General features: G+C 40.8%; 1 protein-coding gene, 1 long non-coding RNA gene and 1 pseudogene across 8 annotated transcripts in view; 2 read left to right on the plus strand and 1 right to left on the minus strand.

Annotated features, from left to right (window-relative positions):
• Positions 1-1,386: 1,386 nt before the first annotated feature.
• Positions 1,387-2,456, minus strand: LOC140601135 (uncharacterized). Its single transcript, XR_012004175.1, has 2 exons — positions 1,808-2,456; positions 1,387-1,597 (listed from the first exon to the last, which is right to left on the minus strand). It is a non-coding gene; the product is annotated as an uncharacterized lncRNA (long non-coding RNA).
• The window catches only part of DENND2C (DENN domain containing 2C), an 82,982-nt gene continuing 59,350 nt past the window's right edge, over positions 2,356-25,987 (plus strand). For 3 of the 7 annotated variants that reach the window (XM_072769675.1, XM_072769684.1, XM_072769685.1), the window contains exon 1: positions 2,356-2,462. The gene's annotated coding sequence lies outside the window, so the exon portion shown is untranslated. Of the gene's footprint in view, positions 2,463-18,117; positions 18,236-25,987 lie in introns of those variants that run through there. The other 4 variants (XM_072769679.1, XM_072769680.1, XM_072769678.1 and 1 more) reach the window with 4 other exon arrangements.
• LOC140601134 (cyclin-dependent kinase 2-associated protein 1 pseudogene) lies at positions 13,594-14,181 on the plus strand (annotated as a pseudogene).

Raw genomic sequence — 25,987 nt, forward strand, 5'->3', positions numbered from 1 at the left:
AGGTTAATGAAGTTAATAACCTGCACAGGGACACATCCATTGAGTGATAGCAATGGAGACATGGGTTTGGTTGCCTCCAGAGTCTCCATGACTTTCAGGCAAAACATTTGCTGGTATTTTTGCCTCATCTTAAAAACTATAAATAACTATGGAGGTGGGGCAAAAGATTGAGCAAGTGACTTTGGGAGAATGTAGGCTTTTGGTTTATAGAATGAAATGTGCTTAAGGCACTTAGGCCATTGAAAAGTCCTTCTGATAGGATGCAACAGGAGACTGGCATTCTTAGACAAACACAGGTGTTGCTCAATATAGAAAAATCTGTACTTAGGGAGAATTTATCTTACAAAAAGGATTCTTAGTTGTAAGGATATAATTGGCAATAAAGTTATAGTCATCTGTTCTTGTAGGTTCTAAATAACTTCACTTACCAAAATAAGACGTACACATAACTTTTTAGAAACCTGCCTGTTTACTCAAGGCCAGGTAGAATTCCAATTAGCTAGACTATACTTCTACACATACAACTGTGTTGCCATCTAGTGGCTGGGCTGATAGTAATTATTAAAGAACTACTGATTGAACAGCTCAAGTATCAGGTACAATTTACACAACAAAGGTATCAAGAATAAGATTTCATTTCTACTCTCAAGTTGTTCACAGTGTGAAGTGGTAGGATGGGTGGATACAAATGTGAAAAAGAAGATTTTAAAACATCTCAGTGGGTAAAGACTTTTCAAATGGAAAAAAAAATTAAAGGCAAATTCCTGCTTGTTTCCACATTCTATACAAGTAACCCTAAGCATGGGTGTGATCCTGACTGCGTGTTTATACTAGTCCTAGTGTAAGAATCCTCTCTCTGGTTTCTGAAGTTGAACTCTGTTTACTGAGTATTTAAGTCCCTTAGAGAACCTGATTTGATTTTACCTTGTCCTCTATGTCATCAAAGTAATACAGATTGCTAAGACTTAAAAGGCATTCTATTCTCAGACTTAAAAGGCATTCTCAGACTTAAAAGGCATTAACTACTGTCAGTTATATCTCCATCTTACCCATGAGGGGGCAGTAGAATACATACATCTTAATTCTTTTATTACAGCCATAGAACCTAGGCCAGATTTGATTTTATATTTGGGTACTTGGAATTCATTTGGCCTCATTTTGCCAAATAATTTTCCTGAATGCAAAGTCTGAACTCTGAAATCAATTTGAATTTTGAAATAAGTTTTAAAATCACACCATTCTAGTTTAAAAGTTCATCTTGAGCAACTGTTTGGGAAGTTTTCTAAATATAGGAAGATTTGGGGAGGCTGAGGGGGGTAGTCCATGAAGATCATTGTTCAGAATTTACTACAAACAATATTGACATTCATTTCCTCATCAAGACACGATTTTTTAAATGTCTTGTCAATACTTTTTTTTTTTTTTCTCTCCCATCATAGAAGGCAATTCCTGTTTCATTGTCCACAGCTCATAGTTTCACAATGGTGTGGGGCATGCGGCTTTTACTGCTTTGGCTAAGTTGGCTTGTGACAGTCATCTGTGATGTGTAACTAAACACCTCTCTTCCTGGCAGGCAGTCTTCTATTTTGGTACCTCTCTGTGAACAGATGTAGGAAGATTTTGGTCATCAGACCCTAGAGACTCTGGTGGGGTGCGGTGGGGTGGGGTGGGGTGAGGTGGAATGGGGCGGGACGAGGTGGGGTGGGGTGGTTACCGAGTGCCTGGGAAACAGGCTCAACGCATCCGGACTCGCAGCCTCAGTGAAACTGGGCTGCCGCTCGCGGTGGGCACCGCGCCATGCACATACCTGAGCAAGAGCGTGTAGGAGGCGTAGTGCCTAGGCGTGTGTATCGCAACAGGGCGTGGGGGCCGACCTCAGGCACTGGGAGTATCAAAGGCCTCCCAGTGCTGGGGCTTCAAACCTCAGGCGTTCGGAGCGTTATTTGCATCTACTTTCCAAGGTGGCACTGGACTGCAACTGCGGTGGCAGGAGAGAGTTTTATGGTTTCCTTGAACGAGGTGCCATTTGGATTCCTCGATCAACTAGGTGGCTGTGGAGCGTCAGCTTTCATGTGAAGTTCAGGTCCATCGCCGTGGGGCTAGTAGGGCCGCAGGCACGGCGACCCCATGGGGCTCTGGCTTGAGGCCTCGGCCCGCGGCGGGGCGGCGGGGGCGTCCGGGGGCGTCCGGGGTCCGGGGCACGGTTCCGGCTCCGCGCGGGCTCGCACGGGGAGGTCCGCCTCTCGACGGTTCCCGGGCGGTGCCGGGGGCGGGCCGAGGCGTGGGGGCGCAGAGAGGAGCCAATAAGAGCCGGGGTGGGCCGGGCGGGGGCGGGGCCTCGGCGGGGCCTGCGGGGGCGGGACGGAGCCGACCGCGAGTGCGAGCGCGGGGACCTGGCGCCTCGGCGGAGGGACGGGAGCTGCGCGGCGCGGCCGCGGGGGCGGCGTGGACGCCGAGGGCAGGTAGGCGCGGGGCGGCGCGGGGCGGCGCGGGGCGGCGCGGGGCGGGCTCTGCTGCGGCCGGGGGCCTCGCTCCCTCGCGGCGGTGGGGGTCGCTCGCCGGGCGTCGGGCGTCGGGCGTCGGGCGCGCGGAGGGGTCGGCGCCGAGGTGTGGGGTCTGGGCTCCCCTGGCCCCGGGGGACCGCGACGACGGGCCCCGGGAGCCCTGCGGGCGGGCCGCGGCGGCTGTGGCGGAGCCCGCGGGGCGTCTCGGCGCCGCTCACCCACCTCGGGGGCCGGGAGTGCGCTGCGGGGCGGGGGCGCCCTCCACCAGGAGCCGCGCTGGGCGCCTGAGCGTCCGCGGGCTGAGGCGGTGCACTTTTACGCGTTTCTTGCTTTTTTGTGAGTTTTGATTCTTAACAGAATCTGACGAGCACAGCATGGAAAGTCGGTAGAATTTTGATCTTACAATCGGACAATGGAAACTCCAAGAACTTTTGAGTAACTGGGATCGCGGATGGTGATTCGATGAGTCAGGGGCCGGAGTGGCGGCCAGGACCACAGAACAGATGCGATACCTCGGGCGGGTCGGCTTTTCTGGGCCTCTTTTCCTCAACTGGAAATCTGGGATGCTCACGCCCAGGGGTGTTCTGAGGGTCAAAGGAGATAAATGAGAGCAATCCGTAAATAAATGTTAGGTTTTGTCATTTGTGCACCGGCAGCAGGCATATTCTGTAAAGCAACTACTAAATGCCGGGCGCACGGTGGGCACTCTGTAAACCTTTATCCCAAAGCTAGTGTTTCACCTCCGGTGTTTTAGATAAAGCCCAAAATCTCTGTTACTGAGTAAATAAATTGTTTAACCCCCCCCCCCCCATCACCATTGTTTGGAGTGTGGTCCATTTTTAACTGATCAATGAACTTTTCTAGAATGGCACATATTATCCACGCACTGTTACTGAATTATTTATCCTTAAGTTCGGTACCAAATAATCTTTTTTTTTTTTTTAAGATTTTTAATTTATTTATTTATGAGAGACACACACACACACACAGAGACAGAGACACAGAGGGAGAAGCAGGCTCCATGCAGGGAACCCGACGTGGGACTCAATCCCAGGTCTCCAGGATCAGGCCCTGGGCTGAAGGCGGTGCTAAACTGCTGAGCCACCCAGGAATCCCCTCAAATAATCTTTTTTGCTTTAAGTAATTATACTTTGTTACCTAGTAAAGTAAGCTGGGAGTATTGCTTCAAATCAAGACTTTCATAAGATTTTAGTCCTTCAAAACAAAATTAATGTGTAGCTCTTTTTTTTTTTTTTTTGGTACAATCTTTATTATAGATATTTGCTTTCTTTTCCTTGGGTATGAAGGAGTGAGGGGTTTTAGGGAGAAAGTGGAAGTAAAAAAGGGAATAGCAGTTTGTAACCAGCAGACATTTACTGGGGATACTTGTAGGTGTGTTCTGAAGTAGTTTCCCAGGCAGAAACCAGGAAATGTAGTAATTGTGTCTGGTGGCCTTTCGTTAGCGTTTTTATGTTGACGGTGGCAATAGATTTCTTAAGATGCAGATCTAAAGGAACAGTGTTAGTGTTTTTGATGTGACAATAATAGAATTTTCTAAACCTGGGAATTGCATTTTAAATGATCTATAACATGTCTTCTAGACAAGAATTTTAGACCATTGGATAGATACCATTGGTTAAGAGCAAATCAGATGGTGTAGAGGGAAAGTTCCTAGTGAATATAATTTTTGTGTTGTCTTAAAAGCTTTACGTTTCAGCAGTTCAGTGGAAGATGAGTGTTTTGAAACTACTTAAAACATCATTTTAAATATGTACTCCATATATAAATTTTGCTGTAATTTAAATTTGCCGCTCTTGGAGGTCTGAAGCCTTTATGGTCACATTGTTTATTGAGCATCTGTTATATTCGAAGGCACAGTTTTAGCGCTTCCCTAGTATTCCTGTATGAGCAGAATACAATTCCTTCCTTCTAGGACATTAACACTACCAAGTGGGCTAAAATAAGTAGCAAGAAAACTGTTTTTAAAACTGATGATTACACCAGTCAGTATTTATTGGGACCTACTCTGAGCCAGGCAGTATTCTAAATTCTCTACATGGATTAGCTTATTTAATCCTTACAACAGCACCATGAGAGGTGTCATTATTTTGGTGTCCTCATTGAGAGACATGAGGTTGAGTAACACCCCTATCAAACAGCCTAGGCAGCAGAGCTAGTATTCAGACCAGTTAGACTCCAGAAGTCCTAATCCAAACTTTTGCATTATACTGAATTTCAAGTTCTGTGAGTGAAATACTGATAAAATCCAATGTGTATTTAAAAGAGAGTTCTAGAAATAACTTCTTCACAAAGGAGAGAAAGAGACATAGAAAGAAACTGGTGTTGGGGATCCCTGGGTGGCTCAGCAGTTTAGCGCCTGCCTTTGGCCCAGGGCATGATCCTGGAGTCCCAGAATCAAGTCCCAGGATCCAGTCCCAGGATCCAGTCCCAGGTCAGGCTCCCTGCATGGAGCCTGCTTTTTCCCTCTGCCTGCGTCTCTGCCTCTCTTTCTCTTTCTCTCTGTCTCTCATGAATAAATAAATAAATAGAATCTTAAAAAGAAAAAAAGAAAGAAACTGGTGTTACAAGATGTGGATGGAGGTTTGTCCAAGCCACAATTTAATTATATTTTGTATAGAAGACTATTACCCCACCCCCACCCCCACCACCCATGAATGACTTGGGATTCTTTCTGTTTCTAAACTTGCAGTCACAGTGCTCCTGGGTGGCTCCATGGTTAAGTGTCTGCCCTTTGGCTCAGGTCATGATCCCAGGGTCCTGGGATCGAGTCCCCTATCAGGTTCCCTGCTTTGTGGGGAACCTGTTTCTCCTTTTCCTCTCTTCTTGTGCTCTATCTCTGTGTCTCTCTCTCAAATAAAATCTTAAAAAAAAAAAAAAAAAAAAAAAAAAAAAAACCTCAGTCACTCATACTACAATTATGGCATTATCTTATCAATAGAAGAAGTGATTATTTTTCAACAAGAAGTTTAAAATGTCTGTTCTCAGACCATAGGTTAAATGTTAGATTCAAGAAAAGACGCTTCCCTGCCTTCAAGAAGCTTATAACCAGACATGTAAAGGAGTCCCTGCAATTTTAGTGTGCTGAGTTATATAGAGATAGCATTTAGTGGGAACAATGATGAGGGAAAATAATTCTATATATGATAAGGAGGAAGATTAGAGAGAAGATACCATAATTGAATTTGGCTTTGAAGGGTGAATAAGAGTTAACTGAGTCAGGGAAGGGAGCAGAAGATATGGATGATGTGAAAGTATATGGCATTTGTGAGGAATATGTTGTAGTTTATTGACTAAAGGTCAGAGTTTATGGAGGTGAGAAGCTGGGCTAGAGGGCATGGTGCCTGGAAATAACCTAGAAAAAGAAATATGCTGAGCTTGCTTGCTAACTGGGTTAGGATCACTGAAATTGCTAGAAATGAGGTAAGCATTGGGGTTTTGGTGCCTCTCATTTGGAATAATGAAGATTTGTCCAGTTTGGCAAAATCTCTCACTATAGAATGTGTTAAAGGTGGTTTTAAAACTTTAAAATAGGGGCAGCCCGGGTGGCTCAGCGGTTTAGCGCCGCCTTCAGCCCAGGGCCTGATTCTGGAGACCTGGGATTGAGTCCCCCGTCTCTCATGAATAAATAAATAAAATATTTAAAAAAGAGAGAGAGAGAGAGAGAGAGAAAAGTCTGCTGGTGCCACAGAGTAAAAAGCTTGTGTTTCATGCTGGGAACTTTGGACTTGATTCTAAAGACAATAGAGAGCCAGGGAAGGATTTGAGGTAATGAAGACAGATAACATGGTGGGGTATGGATGGAGGCTGGACTGGATGGAGACAAGCAAAAGGTAGAGAGATAAGTTAGGAGGCTAATGGTATTGAAATGGTCCAGATAAGAGAGGATAAATAAGGGCCTGGAGCGGAAAAATCCTCATAGAGGTGAAGAGGAGAGGACAGGATGATCAAGATACAGAATTGACTCTGCTTAAAAAGTGATTGGCTTTGGAGGTGAACAGAAAAGTAAATGACTTCGTTTCTTGGCTTGGGAAACTGGATAGAGGAACTTGTTTTATTTTTTTTCTTGTGGGAGGAAGAGCACTGTTTCAGTTTTGAACATGCTGAGTTTGAAGTGCCTCTGGACACTTAAGGTAGAAATGTCAGGGGGGATCAAGAGCCTTGGAGGAGGCTGAGATTAGTGATGCAAATTTCAGAGTTAACCAGTAAAGTGGTCATTGAAACCTTAAGAGCAGATGAAATTGCTCAGGGAAAGCATATGGAATTAGAAATGAAGAGGGCCAGGGATAAATGGTTTGCTTTGTTTGAGTGAAAAGAATTATTGATTGATTTATTGATGCTAATTTTGTCTTCTAAATTGTGATTATAAATCAATAATATGGGTTTTAATTGAAGGATTAAGCAGCAATTTTTACAACCCAATGAATCCTGTTCTTTTAAAACTTTATTTGGGGGTCATGCCTGGCTGGTTTGGGATTTTGAGTTCGGGCCCCATGTTGGGTATAGAGATTACTTCAAAATAAAATATAAAAGTAAATAAAAAATAAACTACATAAAATAATATTTTATTTGGGAGTCACTCATTAATTCCAAAAGCATATTGCCTGAAGTATTATCAGAGTTCCTCTTTGTAAAAATAACACAACTTTACAGCATATTCACAGCCACACAGGAAAGTAGATCTTCTAGTTTTATTTTATTTTATTTTTTTTTAAGATTTTATTTATTTATTCATGATAGTCACACAGAGAGAGACAGAGAGGCAGAGACACAGGCAGAGGGAGAAGCAGGCTCCATGCACCGGGAGCCCGATGTGGGATTCGATCCCGGGTCTCCAGGATCACGCCCCGGGCCAAAGGCAGGCGCCAAACCGCTGCGCCACCCAGGGATCCCGATCTTCTAGTTTTATTACAGAATTACTTTTCCTCCTCTGTTCTTTCTTCCTTCCTTTCTTCCTTTCTTTCTTTCTTTTTGACTCACGACCCTGAGACCAAGACCTGAGCTAGGATCAGAAATCTGATGCATAACTGACTGAGCCACCCAGGTGCTCCCCTTCCTCTGTGCTTTGTATTTCTATGCCTATATAGCTTATATACCTTTAGTCAAAGCTATGAAAACATGACTATACCTTCACGTGATTGGAAGTCAGAGATACTGCTTTTTTTTTTTTCAGAAGAGATCTTCACTTCCCATAAATATATACATATTTTTTAAGATTTCATTTATTTATTCATGAGAGACACAAAAACACAGGCAGAGGGCAGCCCTGGTGGCTCAGCGGTTTAAGCGCCGCCTTCAGTCCAGGGCGTGATCCTGCAGACCCGGGATCAAGTCCCACATCGGGCTCCCTGCATGGAGCCTGCTTCTCCCTCTGCCTGTGTCTCTGCCTCTCTCTCTCTGTGTCTCTAATGAATAAATAAATAACATCTTTAAAAAAAACACACACACACACATACAGGCAGAGGAAGAAGCAGGCTTCTTGTAGGGAGCTCCATCTGGGACTTGATCCAGGGACTCTGGCTGGGATCACATCCTGAGCTGAAGGCAGACACACTCAACTGCTGAGCCACCCAGGCATCCCAAATATAGATTTTTTATTAAAGATTTTATTTGTCCACGAGAGACATAGAAGGAGAGAGAGGAGGCAGAGACACAGGCAGAGGGAGAAGCAGGCTCCTTGCAGGGAGCCCGACTGTGGGACTCAATCCTGGGTCTCCAGGATCACACCCTGGGCTGAAGGCGTCGCTAAACTGCTGAGCCACCCGGGCTGCCCCCAAATATAGATTATTAATAAATGTTTGTTGGTTGATTCATCTTGATAACCAATCTTATTCAACTTTGGCTCCAAGTGGCTTACCCATCTCCAAAATTCATACTCACTTTCAAAGAATGAAGATTTGCCATGACTGAAGAGACTCAAAAGAATGTGTTATGGCTTTGAAAGCATTTTCAAAAACAGACTCAAAAATATTTTCCTAATTTGTAGTATCATTCAAATAAATGTATGGTCTCTTAAGGCAGGGAATGGCAAACTTTTTCTGTAAAGGGCTAGATAGTAAATATTTTAGACTCTGTGGGCCATACATCTCTCTAAGTACTCAATTCTGCTGAAAAGAGCCAGAGACAATACTTCAATAAATGAGCATGGGCTGTGTTCCAATAAAAATTTATTTACGGACACTGAAATTTGAATTTCATATAATTTTCATGTGTCACAGAATATTATGCTTTTTTAATTTTTTTTCAGCCGTTTAAAAATCATAAAAACCAGTCTTTTCTCAGAGACCATACAAATACAAGTGGTGGGCCACATTTGGCTGATCCTCTCATAAGGGGTGTTCTTTTCAAGTATTTAGATTTGTAAGTTGAGTTAAAAAAATTTTAAAAAGTTCTTCAACGTTGCACCTCCTGCAGGCAACATGAAAATTTTAAATTCATCCCTCCATATGTCATATAGAGTAGGTGGAATGTATTCCCTTTATTGTTTTGGGACCTGAGATACAGAGAAATAGACTAAGTAGTACAATGTCAGGACCAAAACTATGTTTGAAAATATATTTCAGTATTCAGTGCTCCTCATTAAACCAGTAAAATAGTGATCTGTTTGCCTCAATTAAAGTGGGGAATATTGAACACTGCGTGGAATAAAAAACCAAAACTTGAAGGAGTGCCTGCACTGGGACCCAGAGGGTTAGACAGGATGGAATCTTTTTTGTCTTTTTCCTCTCTGACTTAAATGAGTAATTTTTATCCTGAGGAAAAGAAAACATGAAGTTTTCCTCTTCACTTCTTAGGCATTATAGCAGATTGTAAGATTGGAGGATTAAGTAGTAAATCATGGTGAGATAGGAGAAGGAAATACAAAGGACTTACTTTGTAAGCTAGATGTATAAACATCTAGCTATCCCAGATGTTTCTCTTGCATTCTCTATTTTTGAGGAAGAAATTCAGTATTTTTTTCCTTATTAGATTCCTGGATAGCAGCCTGAAAATAGACTTTTTGGCATTCAGTTCAGGCAGCATAAAGCCACTTATATTAGTTAAAGGTTATCATTTATGCTCTATTTTTTTTAAAAAGATTTTATTTATTTATTTGAGAGAGAAAGCAAAAGAACACAAGCAGAGGGGAGGGGTAGAGGAGAGAGAGAAACAGACTCCCCTGCAAAGCAGGAAGCCCAACCCTGTGCCCAGGACCCCGAGACCCTGACCTGAGCCAAAGGCAGACATTGAACTGACTGAGCCACCCAGGCACCCCATGCTCTATTTTTTTAAGTTATATTTTGAGGTTTTTATAACAGTGATAAACGTTTTTACAACAGATATAGAGGAAAATTATCAATTTTCCTTTGAAGTTTAAATTCATAGAAATGGCATGTGTCTGGATTTTTTGCTTTGTGGATGTTAAAATTTAGAACAGATTGGGTTATGTGTGTATGATTCTTGCAGCTACTTAGATGTGCTTTTTCTTCTCTTTCTTTTTTTCCACCAGAGTGAAAAAACAAAAAACTCTGGTTATCTAGGATATGTCTGAATTGGTTACTTAGCAATGTGAAGTATAATTTTATTTTGAAATATTTATCTGTATTCTTTAATACTCTGATTATATAAGGGTCTGTTAAGGCCAATGATAAGATGACCTGCTGAGAGGAAATGCCACAGCCTGCTCTGCAACAGTGTTTATTGAAACTCCATTTTCTCTGGTTCCTACTTCAACTGTAAGGGGTAACATGGAACAAAAGAGGAACATTATGTGAATTAAAGGGATGGTCCATTTGCACATGATCATAATGCAGTGGTTCTCATTCCACCGTTCATTTAGACTAGCATAATTCAAGGTCAAGCAAAATGTAGCAAAATCGTAAAATTAAAAAGATACTAGACTTTTCAGTAAGCCTTTTCAAGTATTTTCAAAGAAAAAAAGTAAAATTTTCTCAGTTTTCTTTTCCCAGGACCATTCCTGGGAAAGATTCATTATTGTTTTATTTAGTTGCCTATCACTGGCATAAGAGAAAAATGGCTACATACCTGTTGGAAAAAAATATTCATCTAGAATGCATGGATGTTATGTTTATTACTTTTGATGATAAATCAACTGAACACTAAGATTTCACCTCTTAGCGATGATATACCTCCATTCTGTACCATTATGGGATGTTTCATCAATGCTGATAAGGTGGCTGTAGTCTGGTACAGATACCACAGTCCAAAGTGGTGTGATCACAGATATTCTAAGTTGCACTGGGCTTTTAGTTTGTCAAGAAAATGAATTTTTGTGGCTTAGATCTTCAACTACTCTGAAGAATGATTATATGACATTGCTTATCATCATTTTCTATTAAGACCAAAGAATCCATTGCAAAGTAGAAAGAATGTAGTACTATTTTTGCCATTCACATCAACTTATTGTTTCAACTAGGATTTTCAACCCTGACCCAATTTAAAGCAAAAGAATAAAAGACTCTGTAGTGAACCTGATAAGTATGTACTGTTTTTGTGTTTTTCAGACTGTAATTAATTTATGAACAGGAAAGGTCACTTGTTGCATTACATTGAATCTTTTCTAATTTTAATTTTTATATTACTTATTTTGGAATTTTAGATGTATTTGTATCATGGTAACATAATATTTTATGTTAACTTTATGTTTTACTTTATCGTATTGTAGTAAGGGTAATTGTTTTGTGCAACTTCTGTTTCTGAGGTGTGTGTGTGTGTGTGTGCGCGCGCGCGCGTGTGGTGACAACAAATGTATTTCTTGCCCTGGGTTTGGTTAGGACAGTTCATTAAACATTGACCTATAGTGCAGGAGGAAGGACTCGATTCAATAGGCAGTCCTCTCTCACTAAGCAGGCTCCAGAATCTTGGGCATGGTGTGTGCCTAGTCTGTGAAGCCAGGTCAACATATGCTTCTGCTGTTCCTGCCCTTAAATGATCCCTCTTTGATTCCCCCGACCCCAAAAATTTATGATCATTCACCCTATCTCTTCTCCTGTTAATATTATGTGTTCCTACTTTTCTTGTGTTTGTTGATTCCCTTAAGCCCAGTTTCTCCCCAACAAACATGCCTCTCCCCCACAAACATGCCTCTCCCCCACAAACATGCCTCTCCTTCACCTGGTATCTGAGACTTCAGTTTTGCCCTCATCATATCACCAGATTGCTTGGCTCCACTGATCTTCCATTATGCACACCAAGAAGCGAGTCTTTCCCCTGAGTGGAGAAAAATCCTAGTTTTCCTGTCTTTGGCCCCAGCTTATTTTGTTCACTCTCATGTCCAGCTTTAGGAGGGAGATGAAGAATCACATAGGCCAGACCCTCTATGAATCATGCTATAACTTCAGTCCAATGTCCAACCATTAAGCAGCTCTTAAAGACTTTATCCTCAAGTAGCCAGGCTTTTTTCTCTAAAATAGCCAGGCTATTTTATTTTCATAGATTAAGGCCTAGTACCTCATGAGCAAGCTTCTCTGACTTGGTATGAGAGAGTTTACCTGACTTGGTCTGAGTCTTCATTATGCTACACACACCCTCTTGTCTTTCTTCCACTTCCATCAGAGCTGCCATCCTTCTCCGACTCCTAAGCCTCTTTCTTCCATGAAGAAGCTTCACTGAACTTTCCCCAAGCCCTCTTCCATGTATTTATCCTTCTTTTTTTTTGGCTGCACTTTTTAAAAATATATAGGTTTCTTCCCCCAACTTAAAAACATTGTGTTTGAAGTTAATTAGTCCTTTTGTCTTTAATCTTCTCACTGACTTTACAGTAGATGTTGTATCAGTCGTTGCTCCATTTGCTCACTGATTATCTTCCTAAGCTTTTGCTACCTGTTATCTGTCCTTGCTGACCTTTCTCAGTCTTTAGTCTTCTTACTTAGAAGACACTGATGTGCCTCATCCTTTTCTTTTTAGGACATTTTCCTTCCATGGTATCTGTGGTCCACATTATCCTGATCCTGTTAGCTCTCCCTAGGCTTTCGCCCAGTCATTACTTGGTTTTGTCCTTTCTGCTCATTTACAGTTTCCCATCTAGTTTCATGTTTCAGGATGCCTGGGTGGCTCAGTGGTTGAGTGTCTGCCTTGGCTCAGGTCATGATCCTGGGGTCCTGCGATCGAGTCCTGCATTGGGCTCCCCACAGGGAGTCTGCTTCTCCCTCTGCCTGTGTATCTGCCTCTCTCTCACTGTGTCACTCATGGATAAATGAGTAAAATCTTAAAAAAAAAAAAGTTTCATGTTCTCAAAGGTTTAGTTCCTAACTCTTCTTTTTAAGAACTCTCTGCTTAGGGAACCTGGAGATTCTTGCTTCTTTTTTCTACACCATGCCTATCTTAAACTTTCTCTACCTCTGTTTTTTCCCCTCTCAAGTTACTGTCAGCAGGTAATCTCACCTGTAATTTCAAAGGGAGAAGAGCAGTCATCAGAGGGGACATTCATCAGTGTACAGCCCTTCCACCTTCAAATGCACATCCTTACCTTTCTTTCCTCATTCCCTTCTGTTCCAGTGGAAGAGCTGTCCCTCTTCCTGTCACATGCTAATCCCTGCAGCTCCAGTCGGGTGCTGCACCCTCTCTCCCTTTTTGGCTTAGCTCTCAGACCTTTGTTTTTCTCTTCTCTACTGACTCCTTTCTACTAGTGTTTAAACAAGCTTAATTCTTCTCTATTCCCACCCCAAAAAGCTTTCCTGAACCGTGTGTTCCTGGTTAGCTGAACCCTACTCTGTTGTCCACTTGCCTAACGTGGATAAACTCCTTGAAAGGATTGTATCCAGTTGCTGTTCCCATTCTTTTTTTTCCCCATCCACTTCTTAGTTCCTCATGCCATTGACCCTGCTCTTGCCCAGATCCTAATGACCAATAGACACTCAAGTCTTTACCTTTTTAAAAAAATTTTTTAAAAAGATTTTATTTATTTATTCATGAGAGGCACAGAGAGAGAGAGAGAGAGACAGAGACACAGGCAGAGGGAGAAGCAGGCTCCCTGCAGGGAGTTGATCCCAGGACCCCCGGGATCATGACATGAGCCAAAGGCAGACATTGAACCACTGAGCCACCAAGGTATTCCTTTTATAAAATGATTCTTAAAAACCTGTCTTATGGATGTCTTACAAACCGAACTTGGCCGCGCACATGCCCGCCGCCTCCCTCAGCGCCGCTGGGAGTGTCCACCCACCCTCCACCAGTATGGCCACATCCTCCCAGTACCGCCAGCTGCTGAGTGACTACAGGCCACCATCTCTAGGTTATACTCAGGGAACTGGGAACAGCCAGGTACCCCAAAGCAAATATGCTGAGCTGCTGGCCATCATTGAAGAGTTGGGGAAAGAGATTAGACCCACCTATGCAGGGAGCAAGAGCCCCATGGAGAGACTAAAACGAGGCATCATTCACGCCAGAGGACTGGTTCGAGAGTGCTTGGCTGAGACGGAACGGAAGGCCAGGTCCTAGCTGCCTATCAGCGTGGAAGGTTTTCCATCTTCTTCCAAGACCAGAAGTTACAGCTCATCTCCCATGTTCAGATGAAACTCTTGTTTTCAAAATGGTAACAGTTTGGTTTCTCCTTCCCGTGTCCCTCCCATGGTTCATGAGTCTCTGAGATTGAGAAATACTTTGCAGTTGACTAGGATTTACATTTTAAATAGGAATTACCCAGGGTTTTTTGTTTTTATTTTTATTTTTGAAGCATTTTTATTTTTTTGTTTTCTTTTTTTTTAAGCATTGATTTAAAAGATGCATGTAAAAGATCCCTATCTCACAGCAGATATCCCAGCTCCTTTCATCCTCTTTTTGGAGTAGACTTAAGTTACTCAGATTGTTTTACATTATCTTTCATAAGCTAATACAACTCTGAGGGTTTTGTTTTGAGTGCATACGTTTGCCACATGGTGTGGATTCTGCTTAATGTAACTTCTTTTGAGCTTAATTAAGCATTTGCTTGCATGACTATTAGTGCTTTGAGGTCAATTTAAAAAATGCACAAGTTATAAATACAGAAGAAAGAGCAACCTACCAAACCTAACCTAACAAGAACCCCCCTCCCCCACCAAAATTTTCCTACTAAGACTGTGGATTTCAGTTCTGCTTTTCCTGTAAGTTGATCCAAACATCTGGAAGAAAATGACTAAAACTGTTTGCATCTTTGTATGTATTTATTACTTGATGTAATAAAGCTTATTTTCATTAAAAAAAACTGTCCTATCTATCTATCTATCTATCTATCTATCTATCTATCTAAGAGAATGCACACTCACAAACGCAAGCAGGGTGAGGAGGGACAAGGGGAGAGAGAATCCTTAAGCAGACTCCCTGCTGAGTGGGAAGTCTGACACAGAGCTGAATCCCAGGACCCTGAGGTCAAAACCTGAGCCAAAACTGAGAGTCAGTTGCTCAACGACTGAGGCACTCAGGTATTTCTATCTAATTGGACCTTTTGATGGTGTATCTGTCACTATTAACCATTCTTTTCTGTTTGAAGGATTCTCTTCCTTTGGCTTCCATGATTCCACACACTCCTGGCTTTTCTGTCATCTTTTATTTATATTTATGACTGAAATTGCCATCTATAGTGGAAGAGGACTGACCTAGAATGTTCTCCAACTGACCTGTTTTGGATAGTAATGTTTTTGGAATTTATTATGCTTAATTCCAAGAGAGCATGATGATCTGTAAAAGTCACTTTAAAAAATAAAGCATGGAAAAAAAATAAATAAAGCATGGGGCAGCACCTGGGTGGCTCAGTCAGTTGAGTGTCTGCCTTTGGCTCAGGTCATAATCCTAGGGTCCTGGGATTGAGCCCTGCATTAGGCTCCCTGCTCAGCAGGGAGCCTGCTTCTCCCTTTCCCTCTGCCTGTTGCTCCTCCTGCCTGTGCTCTCTTGCTCTCTCTCTGTGTCAAGTAAATAAATAAAATATTCTAAAAATTTTTTTAAAAAGACAGAGTATGATTCTATGGTGATAGAGGATGTGTGGCATGGCATGGTAAGAGATAAATGAGTTTGTAAAGTTTACATGGAAACCACAACGATATGCCACTGCATAACAGAGTGGCCAAAATGGAGAAGACTAACAGTGTAAGTGCTGGGGTCTGAGATTGTGGCAGTCTCTACCACTTAACCATGTGACCATCTCAGCCTCCAGCCACCATGACTTTGCACTGCATCTGTAAGCTTTAGCTCAGTTTATTTTGTGCATCTGTTAGCAAGATGTGTCCTAAGGTATCAGAAAAGCCTAACAGGTTATTTTTGGGGGGTCTGGGAAAGCTCAATTTTCCATGTACATTAATGATAAGTGAGTCTTCACTTGACACCAATTTGGGTTATGAAAGGCTTCACAGAAAGGTTTCCCACTGTGCTTGGGACACCTGAGTGGCTCAGCGGTTGAGCATCTGCCTTCTGCTCAGTGTGTGATCCTGGGGTCCTGGGACCAAGTTCCACATTGGGCTTCCTGTGAAGAGCCTGCTTCTCTCTCTGCCTGTGCCTCTTCCTCTCTTCCTCTCTCTCTGTGTCTCTCATGAATAAATAAATAAAATCTTAAAAAAAAAAAACAAAAAAACAAAAAAACGCTCTACTTTCAGCTGGGGGGAAGCCTGGATTCAGTCAAGGTGTTCTGTTTGAGTAGCTTGTCTGTTACATGTTGGCACCCAGCTAATGGGCTGAAGTCCAGCCTGAGGTTCACTTGTCAATACCCTGTGCCGGTGTGCCCAGCTCTGATGACCCACCAGGCCACCCGTCAGCCTGGCTACCCCTTCACTTTGCTCAGCGCTAACATCCTGTGGTGGGCTGTGCTTCTGCAGGGCCTGCCCTCTTGATCTCATTCAGGCCCCTGCTGGCCACACCAACCGCACTCCTACACGGATGCTGCCCTGGCTTCTCAAGCTCTGGTGCCTCTGATCCCCTGCTCTGGTCTCTCTCGGCTCCTGAGCATCAGGCATGGGTGCCTGCCTTACTCTGTTCCACCAAAGAGCTTTAGGGCTGAATTGTCCAGGGAAGAAGAGGGGAAGGGAAGTAACTTTGTTGCTTCTAAGTGATCATTGTTGGGCCTGAAGGTTAATATATTACAGACCTAATACTTCATGTGTTTTAAATGGCAATTTGAGGAATAAGAGACATGTTTAATAACTATGTGAAAGTAGTTTTACTTTCTGCTGCTTTTATATCATCAAGGGAGATAAAATAACAGTTGAATGTATAATTTGGGGATGATTTGAAAACTTGAGAAATGGGTCTTCTGGCTATTTGGCTTTAGAGTTAGATTGGAAGTTACATTATTCAGTGGATGCGGATGTATGTTTTTAGGAGAGCTTGTTATGTCTATACTTTTAAACCCCTGAAAAGTGCTTTTTTTTTTTACTTAACACTAAAAAAGGGCAGGATGTGAATACATATATACTGTAATTGCTACTATATAAAAATATACTTATGAAAAAAGACAGGGAGGAAATAGACCAAAATACACCAGTGATTGTGCTGGAGGTGGTAGACTTAGAAGTGTTTTCCCCTCATTTTCTCTATTTTCAAAATTTCTAAAAAGTAGTAGTAGTTTATAGTATTTAAAACTTAAAAACAATTTTTTGTCTTTTTACTTTCTGGAATTTTTTTCCAACCTTTGCACACTATAAGAAGTAAGAATTTTGCTACTAAGAAGAACTTAGCTAAGCATGAGTTTGTGGTTTAAAAACTATGTTACTGGAGCACCTGGGTGGCTCAGACAATGAAGCATCTGCCTTCTGCTCAGGTCATGATGCCTAGGTCCTGAGCCTGCTTCTCCCTCTCCCAATGCCCACCCTCATGCTGGCTCTATCTCGAATAAATAAATAAAATATTTTAAAAATAAAATTAAATTAAAACTATGTTACTATAGAGTTATTTTGAAGCTATTTTGTAAAGTTTAAAAGTTCTAATTTGGGACAGTTATTTCTTACTATAGAAGAGGTTTCAAAAAGGATAATTAGATCAAAAAGTTAAGATACACTTCATGTGATTATATGGACTAACACTGCATTAATTTAATGAAATTGTGAAGTTTCGTGTGATTAAAGTTACTTTTATATGTCATTTTCCACATTCTGGAGTTTCATAAAACTTCCTCTTCTGCTGAAACATTTAATTTGACTGTTTACCTAAGCAATCTTTAAAATTCAGCAGCACCTTTTCTCCCCCTGGATGGGAGTGGTTCCCAGTCCCTGTGTCTCTCCTGTTCTGGGTATAAGTTAAGCACTTGGGAGTGATTATTCTGAGCTCCTAGTCCCTGGGTTTGAGATAGGCAGGAAGTACCTCCTCCTTTTCCCTTGGGAGGCAAGGAAATACACACCGCCTAATTTTTTAAAAGAAGTTGTCTATATTGTCCCTTATAATCCTTATAATGAATGAACTAATTATGATTCTTTTTACACTGTTGTGACAAGGGTAATGAACTGATGTTAGCAGAGCCTATTTTTGGCTGCCCCACTTTATAAGCCTTGGAGTTCTCTATAGAATATGGAAGTATTTGACTCCTATTGTTTTGATCTTGGCCTATGAGGCCCCTGCTGAAACCCTGAGAGGACATGAAAAGTTGCATTTGACATCCTGTTATATTGGTTGATATTATTGTTATGTCTACCCACAGACAAGTAATGCATACGGGTTAAATGCAGAAGCTTTGGAGTAAAGAGGAACTAAGCTTGTGTTACCTGGGTAACTTACCGAACCAGTTCATTCTCAGTTTCCTCATCTGCAAAAGGAAGGTAATAATACCGTCAGAGCTGTTGAGAATTAAATGTAATAACGAATGTAGGGACTAAGCACAATGCTTGGCATCTGGAGCACTTAAGAAATGATGATGATTGTCATTTAAGATATCCCATGAGTATGCAAACAGACTTCTTCTGTGCCACCTGGACTTTTTTCCTCTTTACTTTTTTTTTTTTTCTGAACGTATTTGGGTCGTGGGAATTAGGTTCTACTGCAGATGAGAAATAGAAGAACTAACTTAAGTCAGAGAGGACTGATGTGACCTTAGTCATGCTATTACATGACATTAAATACTCTCCTGTTAACTTATAGCTGTCTTTATGGGACAAGGACGGTGGTATGGATAACGAACAATATCATTAGCTTATTTGGAAGATATCTTGTAAAACTTAGGGGTTGTATTATGTTGGTTTTTTTTTTCAAAGTATCTTTTGAAATTTATTTTTCTTGAGTAAATCTAGTTGAATGTCTTTAAAATATATTTGGTGGGCAGCCCCAGTGGCACAGCGGTTTAGCGCCGCCTGCAGCCCGGCGTGTGATCCTGGAGACCCAGGATTGAGTCCTACATCGGGCTCCCTGCGTGGAGCCTGCTTCTCCCTCTGCCTGTGTCTCTGCCTCTCTCTCTCTCTCTCTCTCTCTCTCTGTATGTGTGTGTGTGTGTCTCTATGAATAAATAAAATCTTAAAACAAATAAAATAAATTTGGTAAAACATTACTTTATAGGCTAACTGCATTATACCACTCTTTCATTTTGTATTATGTTTCAGTCCTAGAATATGGTCTCAATAGTGTGCTAATTAACATGTATAACAGGGGCACTACATTAAGAAAATTAGTTTTCATTCTTTTCAGAAACATCACCTACTAGCAGGAAGAGCTGATGTAGAAACCAATGAAATGCCTTGACAAAGTCGAGCGAATATTAGAGATTTGAACAGGGCGTTGTCATATTGTGGGTCAACTAGACAGTCGTCATCTGGTTTTGACTGTTAAGAGTCCTCACTGTACAAATTAAATTGCCCTCATCCTCTTTGGCCTGAACAATATTTTATGTCTCTGTTTTGCTACCTCTAACATCTACATCTCTGTTTTGCTCCATATGCGTTTCATCCATGAATGAAACATTTTTACACTTTTCACGTCAAAATTTGAAGAGCATCCCAAGGAGATTTCAAGGTTTATAAAGGAGACATTTAGGAAAAGGTAAGAACTGGGCAGCCCGGGTGGCTCAGAGGTTTAGTGCCTGCCTTCAGCCCAGGGTCTAATCCTGGAGCCCCGGGATCAAGTCCCACGTCCGGCTCCCTGCATGGAGCCTGCTTCTCCCTCTGCCTCTCTCTCTCTCTCTCATGAATAAATAAATAAAATCTTTAAAAAGGAAAAGGTAAGAACTGCTGAGAACTTGGCCCCTGGACTCCTGATACAGAAATCAGATAAGGATTTTTAGTGTACACAGCACTCTTGGCTCCTGTGAATTGAATTTCCAACTCCATATTGGAATCTGTGCTCCAGAGTAACTCTTTGGAAATCAGAATTGTCTCCTAAGTTTTAAGAGGTTTAGTTAGCTGAAGAGACTGCTTCTATACTCCTAGGGACTTGGGATTCTTCCGTAAGTCCTGATATAAACTTGGCTAACTATGCAGTATAAGATGCTAGTTTGGGAAGTTAGTTCTACTTTTTGTAAGGCCTGTTTTACCAGGAGCCCATCTAGCCTCTTAGGACTGGAACATTTCTGGATATAGTCCAATGTACAGTTAACCATACCCAGCTTGCTTTTAACTAGATTATTAGCTGGAGCACTAGATTAAAGTCTAGCTGCAACAGAAGCACAGCTACTAATGGTTTTGTCAGCCTCCTTGTTATTTAGTCTGAGGAACACTTTTCCTAAGTACCATTCTTCTTTCCTCCTGCCTCTAGTGCATATCTCCCCGGCTTCTCCTAGGCTTCTTTTGTGTTTCCCAGTCATTCAAGAAAGCCTAAGGGCTGTCCAGATATAAATGACCTCTGTAAGGCATAAGTATTTCCAGCCTTTTAAAAAATAGTTCTTAAAAATAAAATAAAATAATAAAAAATAAAAATAAAAAATAGTTCTTGGTGGGGCACCTGTGCCTCAGTCAGTGAAGCAGTCTGTCTTCAGCTCAGGTCATGATCTCAAGGTCCTGGGATCAAGCTCCGCATCAGGCTTCCTGCTCAGCGGGGAGCCTGCTTCTTCTTCTTGTGCTCCCCCTGCTTGTGCTCACTCTCTGTCAAATAAATAAATAAAATCTTTAAAAAAATAGTTCTTGATAATTAGTTAACAATGTTGTTGCTAAGAGAGTGGATCTTAAATATTCTCACTACAAAATAAAATAGTAGTAGTGAGGTGATGAATGTGTTAACTAACTTTATTGTGGTAATCATTTCATAATATATATACTTCTCAGGTCACATTGTGCTTCTTAAATTTATACAATGTTATATGTCAGTTATATGGATAACTTTATTTCATGCTCAGTTCTAAGGGTGTTATGAGCCAAATTGTGTCTCCCCACCCATTCATATATTTATAATAAGTAAACAAATAATGGAATTTCAGGTAAATGATAAGCTCTGTGGAGAAAATATAGTGGAGTGAAGGCATATGTAGAGAAAGAAACCTTATTTATTTTTATTTTTATTTTTTTAAAGATTTTATTTTTAGAGAGAGTGGGAGTGTGTGTGACCAGGAGGAGGGGTAAAGGGAATGGGAGAGAGAGAATCTGAAGTAGGTTCTGTGCTCAGTATGGAGCCTGATTTGGGGCTCAATCCCATGACCCTGAGATCATGACCTGAGCTGAAATGAAGAGTCAGATGCTTAAGCAACTGAGCCACCCAGGCAACCCAAGAAGCCTTATTTTAGGTAAGATGGACAGGAAAGGTGAATATTGAATAGAAATTAAAAAATGAGAGAGGGAGAAATGATGCGGTGACGTTGATTAGTGTGGTAGCCGTGAAGATGGTAAGTGGTTGGAGTTAGAGATATGTTTTGAAGGTGGAACTACCATTTGTCTAGTCAGTTCATGCTGCTATAACAAAACTAGCATAGACTGGGTAGCTTAACAAAAATTTATTTCTCATAAATTGGCTGGAAAGTCCAAGACCAAGATGCCATCCAGTTTGGTTCCTGGTGAGAGCCCTTTTCCTGGTTTGCTGATGGCCATCTTGTTGTTGTATCTTCTTGTGGAAAGAGAGCTCATCTCTCTTATGTCTTTTCTGATAAGGGGACTAATCCTGTTCATGAGTCCTCCATCCTTATGACTTCCCAAAGGCCTCGCCTCCAATACCATTGCACCGAGGATTGTGGCTTCAACATAGAAATGGAGGGGGACGGCATGTGAGCATTCAGCCCATAACATCGGGTTAGTTGTGAGGATAGCTCCAAGGGTCATGCAGCTTTGTTAAATAAAATCTCCAGCAAAGAAGAATCAGTGAACAGCAAAGAAGAATTGTCATTTGGAAGTTTTTAAAATAGGGGATCCCTTGGGGGGGGGGTGTCAGAGATTTAGCGCCTACCTTTGGCATGATCCTGGGGTCCCGGGATCGAGTTCCACATCAGACTCCCTGCATGGAGCCTGCTTCTCCCTCTGCCTCTCTCTCTCTCTCATGAATAAATAAATAAAATCTTTTTAATAATAAATAAAATAATGTGAGTAACCAACCATGTAACACAATTATGAAATTAGTGTTATTCCAGTTCTTTGGCTTGTGCATCAAAACCTTGAATATATTGTATTTCATTCTTTCATTAAAGAAAAAAAACCTCAGAAAGTTTCCATGACAGATGTCTTAAGAGAGTTGACAGACCTGGTAAAGAATTAAATATATTTTTTAAAGAATCCTAGTGCTTGCTTTGCAGTTAGGCGCAATAACTGCTGAGCAGTTTATGTTGTCTATTATTAGTAATATTAGGGTGTGTGTTTTTTTTAAGTTTCTGTGCTATTTTGGGAATCATTTTTAGTTACCTATAAGGCTGTTTCCTCTGATAGGACTGAGATAAAAGGCTGATATCCTGTATGTGCTTGCTTTGAAGATTTGTTATTCAAAGAACAGTTAACAAGATGATAAAAGTTTGAAAGGTAGAAACCAGTTCGACATTTTTTTTCTCTTTTGCTTTAAAATTTTTTTAAGCAAATTCAGTTAAGAATTTTATTCAGGATTTATTTCTATGGCCTTTATTAAAAATTTATCCAGAGGCAAGGCACCTGGTGGCTAAGGCGGTTAAGTGGCTGACTCTTAGTTTGGGCTCAGGTCATGATCTCAGGGTTATGTGTTGGGCTTTTCCATACTCAGCGGGGAGTCTACTTGAGATTCCTTCTCTCTCTAAAATAAACAGATAAATGTTTTCAAAAAATTATCCAGAGGTTTACAAATTAAATACTATGTTAGTATTTTTAAAAATTATTTTATTTATTTATGATAGTCACAGAGAGAGAGAGAGAGAGAGGCAGAGACACAGGCAGAGGGAGAAGCAGGCTTCATGCACCGGGAGCCCGACGTGGGATTCGATCCCGGGTCTTCAGGATCGCGCCTTGGGCCAAAGGCAGGCGCCAAACCACTGCGCCACCCAGGGATCCCCACTATGTTAGTATTTTAATTAAATATACCTACTAGAAAATTCCGAAAAGCAAATAATGTGAGCAGTTCAAATTCCTACCCATCTTCCTGAGCAGATTTTATTATATTCCATGTTTCTCTCTCTCTCTTCTCTCTTTTTAAGATTTTATTTACTTATTTGAGAGAGAGAAAGAGAGAGAGAGAGCCTATGAGCAGCATTGGTGGGGGAGGGAGAGGAAGAGGCAGACTCCCCATGAGCAGGGAACCATGCAGGGCTTAGTCCCAGGAACCTGAGATCATGACCCGAGCCAGAGGCAAATGCTTCACTGACTGAGCCACCAGGCGCCCCTGCATCCAATATTTCTGTAACACATGTCTTAGCATCCTCTGCAATAGCAAATAGAGGAGTTACATTCTGAGATTTAGGTTTACTTTAGGGCTTTCAAGACAGCATTGCAGAAGCATTTATTCCTCTCTGGCTGTCAATGTTACCTCTCTTCATTTTCGCCCTTAAGGTTCCTGTTTTTCTAAGTATTCCCAGCAAGAATGACTCTAGAGCACTGAGATTCTTGAGGCCATGGAAAATGTATGCAGAAGTATTTGTTGTAAGAGGAATTTAACATTGGAAAAGGATTACAGAATATTAACAGGTGTAATGGGAGCACCCAGGATTAATTAACTCAGGGTCAAAGTCTAAGGAAGGTTTCACTGAAAAATTTTGAATGGGTCTTGAAAGTACATTGTGTGTTCAGGAAATAATTAATAGCTGTCTTTTTTTTTTTAAAGTAAACTCCACACTGAGCATGGAGCCCAGGGCAGTGGGACTTGAACTCATGACCCTAAGCTAAGATCAAGAGTCGGACGCTTAACTGATTGAGCCATCCAGGTGCACCGATAGCTATAATTTATTGAGCAATTACTATATGCCAGCAATTGTCTCAAGCATATTTTTTTTTTACATCATTTCATATTTAATTGTTACAACAACCTTATAGGATGGATACCTGTGTCCTTTGTGGCAGAGAGTAGCAAGAGCCGTATCAGTTATACTTAACCTCTTTGTGCCTCTTCATCTGCAAAACAAGGATAATGACAGTATATACATACCTTATGGGTTGTTTAAAAAAAATGAGATGAGTTCATATTGGTAAAATGATTAGAATTATCCCTGACTCATAGTAAGTGCTTGATAAGTGTTATCTATAATATTATGATTCATCCTATAGCTCAGGAAGCAGGCTTAGAAGGATTAAGTAATTTGACTGAGATTGCACAGCCAGGAACCAAGTCCGATGGTATTTGAACACTGTAACTCCAGTATGCTAGTTCTGAACCACTGATAGATGCAAATTATTTGATGTTTGTGGAATGTAGCATGCAAGCAAGGCAAATCACAGGAATCAAGTGGAATCAGAGACCTTATGTATCATGCTAAGAGGTATGGACTTGATCTTGCTTGTCTCTGGACACCATGAAATACGTACTTGTTTGCTTTTATCATTTAAACCAAAAACTATTTGAGTAGCAAACTTATGACCATATTTTGTGTATGCACTATAAAAGCACACACATATGTACGTATGACATTTTTAAAAAGCTTTAAAACTCTTCATGATTGGCTTATCCCAATTTTTTTTGCTAATTTTTGTTGGCCATGTGTTTATTTGTTTTGCCATTTTGTTAGAATTGACCAGTACCACAAACAGTAGCAAGGGTGAAATGTTTAAGGTATATTTGTGGAGGAAAAAAACTTAGTATCAAGTAAATTTTATCCACAAACTTAACTTCTTTCTGAAAACTAGTGTGTGGAGGGTATTATTCAATTTTTATATCAGATCTTCATTCAGTTCTTGGAAGTCCATTGTTCCTTGGGAGTATGTTTTGATAGCCACTTTGGCAATGTATGAAGCACCAGAAACCAGCAAAGGTTTTCACTGGTTTATGATTTGATCATATCTAAATTTTAGAAATATCATTTTGGCAACAGTATGGGAACGGAGTTGATATTAGAGGCAGAGAGGCCATATAGGAGCCTATATTTTATGGTAATTCTAGGAAAAGAATGGTAAGTACATAAGGTGAGGTTGTTGTAATAAGGATAGAAATAAAGAGAGACATTCAGGAGGTTAGAATGGTGAGGATGTATACTGACAGTTATATGCATATAATATTTAAATAGGTTGTGACAGTAATGTCATAACTATTCTTGGGCACTTACCTTATACAAGAGACTTTATATATTATTTCACTTGATCCTTCTAACAATAACTCTACTGGTGTGTGTTATTCCCTTGTTTTGGAGTAAGGTTTGGATTGGTTAAGAGTACAAGGCCCACTGCTAAGTAAGTTGCAGAAGATTAGAATCCAGGTGTCTGGCTCCAGAACCTGCACTCTTTGTATCCTGTACCATGATGCCTTCCTTATAAATACTATGGTCTCTACCTGTGTTTTATAACATGCCTTTTCAATGGTTTGTTTCATTTATGCTGAGTAAAAGGTGATTTATTCTATTCACCTAGGAAAGCTTTCTTACATTCAGAGAATCTTCTCATCTCTTACCCCAACTCCAAAAAAAGAAATTTTAAAAATACTTTTGTAAATAAATAAATTAAATAAATAAATAAATAAATAAATAAAATAAAAATACTTTTGTTAAAGAAGCCAGATATAAAAGGAGACATTTTTCTCTCCAGAATCTTTCTTTGCAGTCTTAATCTAATAATAACAATCAGTAAGCAGCACATTGAATTATAGCACATAGGCCCAGGGAACTGGCTTTAATAAAAACGAAAGGATGTTTTTGTTATTAAAATATCTGGATGTATTTTATTCTCTTCTAACAGCAGTTGCCTACTGTGATAATATATGCTTTGTGTACTTCTACAGGGACTTACTTTGTTCTGTGTTGATATGTAAAAGCCTGTATGTTTCTGAACTGTTTCATGCCTGAAATTCAGGTAGCAGTAAACAATTCTCTTTAAAGATTAGTATCCTGATAGCCTTTCTCTAAACTCCTTGCCTGCACTGAAGTGGACTTCACTGTCTCTAGACAGACTTTCCAAAATTTTTTTACCACACCTCACCATAATAAATACATTTACAATCCATTACACATACATACACACACACACACACACCTGAAACAGTCTGAAGCAATACCTGCCCTTACCTTCATG

This window comes from Canis lupus, chromosome 12, assembly GCF_048164855.1.
Source record: "Canis lupus baileyi chromosome 12, mCanLup2.hap1, whole genome shotgun sequence".
Classification (NCBI taxonomy): Eukaryota; Metazoa; Chordata; class Mammalia; order Carnivora; family Canidae; genus Canis; species Canis lupus.